Source organism: Nansenia antarctica, assembly GCF_963989245.1.
Source record: "Nansenia antarctica genome assembly, chromosome: 18".
In the NCBI taxonomy this organism is placed as follows: Eukaryota; Metazoa; Chordata; class Actinopteri; order Argentiniformes; family Microstomatidae; genus Nansenia; species Nansenia antarctica.
Window position 1 is genome coordinate 20,690,420 of NC_137691.1, and position 7,948 is coordinate 20,698,367.

Below are 7,948 nucleotides of genomic sequence, written 5' to 3' on the forward strand. Positions count from 1 at the left end.
ATGCAGTATGCATACTGCAGTGTAAACGGTCGGCCGGTAGTGGCAATACAACACCCATAGGTGTAAGTCACATGGGCTCCCGTCACATGGGCTCCCTAACCCTCATGTCTGGCTTCCCAGCAGGCCGGCCTTCCCCCCCTCCACGCCCGTTGCCTAAGCGCCCCGGCCCTTGCCTTCCAGATCCGGGTAATCTTCCTCCGTCCATGAGCCTGAACTGGCCCAAGCCCCCTTCTTACTCTCCAGACCATCCATCGTTCATCCCAGGCCGTGCTCAGTCTTCTTTGACAAACACAAAGATAGACACAAAGTCTTGGGTTGCAAAACAGAAAATCCAAGATGCAATTGCATTTGGAAGTGATAAAGATAATGCTCCTTCCAGCTGTAACAAACTGGAATGTCTCGAAGCAGAGCTAAAAAGGGCAGTGCTTCTCTTGAAAAGTTTACAGGAAGAAGAGAGGGTACTGGAAGGATACTGTAGGATGCTGGAAGAGGATACTAAAGAGGAGGACCACATAAAGGTTGTTAAGAGAGAAAACATTTTCAATCAAAAAGAAGCAACATTAATGAAAGAAGAGGAGAAAAGGAAAGAAAAAGAGAAAAAGAAGAGCCTTGAGCAAGAAAAGAAAGAGATTGAAAAGGAGGAGAAACGTCGACAGAAGGAGGAGAAACTGAAATCAGAGGAGGCAAAAAAGCAAGCGAAAGTGAAGTTGGAGGAAGAAAAAAAGCAACAGAAAGAGAATAAGAAAAAGCAAGAGAAAGAGAAGAAAGAGAAAGAGAAGGAAGAGAAGATTAGACTAGAGGAGGAAAAAAAGAACGCAAAAGAGAGAATAAAGAAACTTGAAAATGAGAATAAGGAGAAGGAAAAGGAAAATAAAAGGTTTGCAGAAGAAGAGAAAAGGAGACTAAAGACTGAAAAGAAAATACAGAAGAAGGACAAGAAAAAGAAAGAGAAGGAACAAAAGATCGAGGAATATCAACGGAAGATAAAACAGTATCAGGAGAGGAGAGAGGAGAAGAAGCACGAGAAAGAGAAATGGGAGGAACAGAAAAAAATTGCTAAAATTGAACTTGCGATGCAAAAAATAAAGGAGGCAGATATGAAAATAAAAGACTGGGAGGAGCAACAGAGAAAGAGAGAAAATGAGAAGGAGAGGGAGGAAAAGAAATGTGTATTACAGTAGAGGAAAAGGAGGCAGAAGAGAGAAATGAGAAGGAGAAGGACGAAAAGAAACATGCATTAGAGGAAAAGGAGGCAGAAGAGAGAAATGAGAAGCAGGACAGACCAAAAACAACGTCAAAGGAGCTACTCAGAGAGAAGATGGCAGAGACCTATGAAAGGGCAAGACTCAAAGCCAAAGAGGAGAGTGAAGATGTGAAACAGACCCCTTCCACCCCGGAGACCCCTTCCACCCCGGCCACGGCCTCCTCACCCTGCTTCCCTCTGGAAGAAGGTTGCGGCTGCCTAAGGCATTAAAGGCCCGCCACAGGCTCAGCTTCTTCCCCTCAGCCGCCAGGCTGCTAAATGACTCTGGCTTCCCCCTCCCCCCGCCTCCAAGTCTGCCCAGGACTGAACATGCACTGGACCTTGAATAACTCTGCACTGCACTTTATATACAGCACTATTCATGCACTGTCTGTCCTGTGTTGTCCTGTTTTTGCCTGTCTTTGCATTTGTATTTGTACTTGTTTTGTTCATGTATATGTGAAAAAAGCATAAATGCACCTTCTGTAAATGCCAAAGCAAATTCCTACATGTGTCAAGCATAATGGCAATACACGTTATCTGAATCTGAATCTGAATCTGAATCTGAACAACACTGATAGCTTTATTATTATTTATTTTTTGATGAACCTTGTTTTGTCAGGTAAAGTTTTTTTCTCTGCTGTTTCTTGTTGCTTGGGGGTACCTCTTCAAAATACAGGAAGGTGCCCTGTGATAGCCCTTGTGCATTTCAGATATTAACCCCTTCATGCCCGAAATGCCAAATATTCATGCAAAATACTTAAATCAAATGCATCAAATTTATGTTCACTCATGTTTACTCATACTCATGTATGTACAATGTATTTTTTTAAAGTAAGTAAGTAAGTAAAGCTTTATTTATATAGCACCTTTCATACAAGAAATGCAGCTCAAAGTGCTTTACAGCAGGAATAAGAACATAAAGTAAGGCAGTGGCTTGGTCGAGGACTTGCTGGAACGGTGCATCCACATTACCAATGGCTGATAGTTCGTACTCAGCTTTCAGGACTTTGATGACAGAGCCTTTTCCCAACCCATAGTAAGACGCTACAGTGTTGCATCCCGATATGGCATTACATTCATACATGGGCTGATGAAAGGTTCTTGACAATTTCTTGTGAATGCTTGGCCAGTGTCGACTTGATTTAGTATAATAGTGGTCCACTGTTGCCCTTTCCTTGCGGGGGGGGGGATTCCATGATGAGTGGTACATCCAGCCCTGCCTGAAGGTGATGGTGAAGGAGGAGGACAAACACGTCTGTGTGGTCAGAAACCACAGAGATTTGATGGGCTTCTCCAGCACACATCAGGACTTGTTGGACAATGATGGTGTCAACTTCTTCCTGCTGATCTTCTTGATCATAGTGGTTCCTTCTTTCTTCCATCTTGATCTCGATGGGTCATGGGTCCTCCCCTGTCACCACCAACTTGTGTTTGTTGGTGCTCCGTAGATGGAAAAGCCTGTCTTGGGTCAGTTCCTCATAATAATAATAATAATAATAATAATAATAATAATAATAATAATAATACACTACCGTTCAAAAGTTTGGGGTCACCCAGACAATTTCGTGTTTTCCATGAAAACTTGCACTTTTATTTATCAAATGAGTTGCAAAATGAATAGAAAATATAGTCTAGACATTGACATGGATAGAAATAATGATTTTTATTTGAAATAATAATTTTGTCCTTCAAACTTTGCTTTCGTCAAAGAATGCTTCCTTTGCAGCAATTACAGCATTGCAGACCTTTGGCATTCTAGCGGTTAATTTGTTGAGGTAATCTGTAGAAATTTCACCCCACGCTTCCTGAAGCACCTCCCTTGATGGGCACTTCTTGCGTACCATACGGTCAAGCAGCTCCCACAACAGCTCAATGGGGTTGAGATCTGGTGACTCCGCTGGCCACTCCATTACAGACAGAATACCAGCTGCCTGCTTCTTCATTAAATAGTTCCTCTGTCCTGTTGAACTAGCCTTCCTTATTCAAAATCCCTTTTACCATGTACAAAAGCAGCCCCAGACCATCACATTACACCATGCTTGACAGATGGCGTCAGGCACTCTTCCAGCATCTTTTCACTTGTTCTGCGTCTCACAAATGTTCTTCTGTGTGATCAAAACACCTCAAACTTCGATTTGTCTGTCCATAACACTTTTTTCCAATCTTCCTCTGTCCAATGTCTGTGTTCTTTTGCCCATATTAATCTTTTCCTTTTATTGGCCAGTCTCAGATATGGCTTTTTCTTTGCCACTCTGCCTAGAAGGCCAGCATCCCGGAGTCGCCTCTTCACTGTAGACATTGACACTGGCGTTTTGCGGGTACCATTTAATGAAGCTGCCAGTTCAGGACCTGTGAGGCGTCTATTTCTCAAACTAGAGACTCTAATGTACTTGTTTTCTTGCTCAGTTGTGCACCGGGGCCTCCCACTTCTCTTTCTACTCTGGTTAGAGCCTGTTTGTGCTGTTCTCTGAAGGGAGTAGAACACACCGTTGTAGGACATGTTCAGTTTCTTGGCAATTTCTCACATTGAATAGCCTTCATTTCTAAGAACAAGAATAGACTGTCGAGTTTCATATGAAAGTTATCTTTTTCTGGCCATTTTGAGAGTATAATCGAACCCACAAATGTGATGCTCCAGATACTCAACTAGCTCAAAGGAAGGCCATTTGTATAGCTTCTCTAACCAGCAAAACTGTTTTCAGCTGTGCTAACGTAATTGCACAAGGGTTTTCAAGGTTTTTCTAATCATCCATTAGCTTTTAACGCGATTAGCAAACACAATGTACCATTAGAACGCTGGAGTGACGGTTGCTGGAAATGGGCCTCTACACACCTATGTAGATATTCCATTAAAAACCAGATGTTTGCAGCTAGAATAGTCATTTTCCACATTAACAATGTATAGAGTGTATTTCTGATTAATTTAATGTTATCTTCATTGAAAAAAACGGTGCTTTTCTTTAAAAAATACGGAAATTTCTAAGTGACCCCAAACTTTTGAATGGTAGTGTACATTAGACTTATATAGAGCTTTTCTAGACACTCAAAGACGCTTTACAAACTGAAAAGATTGAGTAGTAATAATAAAAAGAAACAAAAGGTAAATAGAAGTATAGGGGCCGAATTGAGGTAGTGCGTTCTAGAGGGACGGGGCTGTGACTGAAAAGGCCCTATCACCCCAGGTCTGGAGCTTGGTCCTGGTGGTCTTGAGGGTGGTTTGGTCATCAGACCTGAGGCAACGGGAGGGGGTGTGGAGGCGCACGAGGTCGGCAAGGTAGGAAGCGGCCAGATTGTTGATGGCTTTGTAAGTGGTGAGTAGGATTTTGAATTGGATCCTGTATTTTACCGGGAGCCAGTGTAGGTTTTGGAGGACAGGGGTGATGTGGTCACAGCAGCAAGTGGAGGTGAGCAGACGGGCAGCAGAGTTCTGGACGTATTGGAATTTGTTTAGGATGTTATTGTTGTTAAACCGTAGGGGATACTGTTGCAGCAGTCGAGTCGGGAAGTCATGAAGGTCGTGGATGAGAGTTGCAGCAGCGGAAAAGGACAGGGAGGGTCGGGTGCAGGCAATGTGGGAAAAAAGCTGATTTAGTGACCTGGTTGGCATGGGGAAGGAACGAGAGTGTGGGGTCAAAGATGATGCCCAGGTTGCGGACGTGGTTGGAGGGGGTTACGGTGAAGCCATCGATGTTGAGTGAGAATGTCTGGGTGGAACGGGTGAGGGACTTTGGGCCGATGATGAGGATTTCCGATTTATTGCAGTTGAGTTTCAGAAAATGTTATTGTATCCATGATTTTATGTCGTTGAGGCAGGTAGTGAGAATGGAGTGGGTGTTAGGGGAGATGGTTTTGGAGGAGAGGTAGAGTTGGGTGTCATCAGCATAGCAGTGGAAGCGGAGGCTATGGCGGCGGAGGACCTGTCCAAGGGGAAGGATGTACAGGATGAAGAGGAGGGGGCCTAGCACTGAACCCTGGGGGACACCGTGGGTGACTGGAGCAGTGGAGGATTTACTGTTATTTATTGAGATGTATTGATGTCTGTCTGAGAGATAGGACTTGAACCAGGAGAGGGCGGTGCCGGTTATGCCAATGTGTTGGAGACGGGCGAGGAGGATGGAATGGTTGATGGTGTCAAAGGTGGCGCTGAGGTCGAGGAGGATGAGGATGGTGAGGTGGCAGAAAGGAGTATGTCATTGGTGATTTTTAGTAGTGCTGTTTCAGTGCTGTGTTTGGAATGGAAGCCAGATTGGAATGGTTCATACAGGTTATTGCAGTCGAGGTGGGATTTGAGTTGGGCAGCAACAACTTTCTCAAGGATTTTGGACAGGAAGGTGAGATTAGAAATGGGTCGGTAGTTGTTGGGGGTGTCAGGGGCGAGACCGGGTTTTTAAAGTATGGGTGTAATAGCAGCGAGCTTGAGGGCAGGGGGGACAATGCTGGTGGACAGGGAGAAGTTCATTATGTTTGTGATCGGTTGGGTACCGAAAATCGGTACCGGTAGGTACCGGTTACTTTACATTCGGTATGTACCCGTACCGAATAGCAAAGGAGATTTCGGTACCTCATTTTCGGTACTTTTCTATCTCGCCCCCTGGTGTCAACTGGTGACTCGTGACGTCACATCGTCTGTTAAATTTCCACTCAGTGAAAGCAGCGAGTACGGAAGGATAACGAGAAGGTTGCTAATAGCAACTTCCGCTAGCGGGTTGGCATAACGCGACGCTCGACTTATGGGTGCGTTCCGTAAACTCGTTCTGGAATTCTGATCACCACTCGTGGAATGCCTTCTGTCCAATCAAATGACTTGCTCCCCTTATGACGTCTGGCCCAGTGTGCGCTGCGACGCTCTCAGAGCGAGTTTACGAACGCAAGCCTTTGATTGGACAGTGCACTCCAGGATTCGACGCGTCTGTTGATGACGTAGTGCGGATGTGTGGCTGCGTCTCTGCGAGGTGGACAACATGATCGGGGATCTCCTGATATTCGGGTACTGTGTCAGATCATGTATATATCATGTAGATATATCCTTATCCTACTACTGTGTCTGAAAAATCAATCGTCATGTCATCATGGACCAGAGAGGGGGAGGGGAGTAGTAGTAGCTGAGCGGCAACAGAGTTTGGATTTTGACGAGGTGGAGGGCTCCAGTTCATCAGAGTTATATTTCCTCTTGGTCTTCTTGGTTCTGGGGGCTATGCAGGCCTCTTCACTAGATCCCTTTTCTAAGAATATTCTGATGTCCTTGAGGGGCTGCCGAACAAGTGTGTACTCGTATTCGACATCAGTACCAACGATAGGCACCCCCAGCTTAATGGAGTCCCCAAGGCTCAGGAGTTTTATTTTCATTTATTTTAATTTGAGTGTATATTTAACTAATATATATTGTGCCTCAGCAATAAAAAAGTGAAAAGCTGTTTAATGTTGTCGACCGTGTTATTATTATATATATATATATATGTCATTTAAAAAAATCAAAAGTACCGAATTAAGTACCGTTTTGGTACCGGTACCGTTTTTAAAGTATCGGTTAGGTACCGGTACCGGATAAAACCCAAACGGTACCCAACCCTAGTGATGAGTGGGGAGACAGGCCTTGACTAGGGAGGAGGGAATGGGGTCCAAGGCGCAGATTGAGGACTTCATGCTGGTGACTGTGTATATAATAATAATAGGTTCAGCTGTTTCTTGTTGTAAATGGATGACGAGACAACCTTCTGGGCCGGTAGCTTTGTTGATAGGAGGAGATGATTACGCTTTATGGAACGAGAAGCTTCGAGTTCCATAACGCTTTTATACAACGGTTACCACGTTTATCTATCAATATTTCACAAAAGAAAGACAAGACAAACTTTTAATTAATGTATTTGAATGGAACTATGTTTTATTGTAAGTGTATTAATCCTCTGAACAGTTGTTTATTGGTTGCTAAGCAACAGTAAGAATGTAACTTCGATAACGGTAATATATACAAACGTGGAGTAATATGAAAAGATGTGTCAACATTCCATTTAGCCGTGCGTATATCATGGATATCAGCACGGCTAGAACGCAAACTGACCAATAGAGACAATCGACCGGATCTATCCGTTGTATAATGGGGAGTGTGTCTATGTTCCCACAGCCCGATGGTCCCACAGCCCAATGGTCCCACGGCCAATGTTCCCACATTTCTAAGTAATCTAACTAACCCTAGCCCTAGCCCTAGCCCTAATCCTAACCCTAACACTGACCCTAACACTGACTCTAACCCTATCCCTAGCCCACCTATGAAATATTAGAAATGTGGGACCATTGGGCTGTGGGACCATTGGGTTATGGGAACATAGGGATGACCCTGTATAATGTTTCTTGTTGACCCCTGTCTCTCTGACATCTCTGGTGACGGACTTGGGCCCGATCCCTATTCCCTTTCCTACCCCTACAGCTCGTTTTGGAGTGCCACTCGCTTTAGAGCCTCTGAACAGAGCCACAAGGCATAGTGGTTGAAATCTTTCCCTAAGAAAAGACAAGACTGACTTCATACCTGTCAGACAGTGACGTCTACCTCATCTTCGACAGGTACTATGATTACAGTATCAAGTCTGTCACCAGAGATGTCAGAGAGACAGGGGTCAACAAGAAACATAATCTCCTCCTATCAACAAAGCTACCGGCCCAGAAGGTTGTCATCCATTTACAACAAGAAACAGATGAACCTGTTAT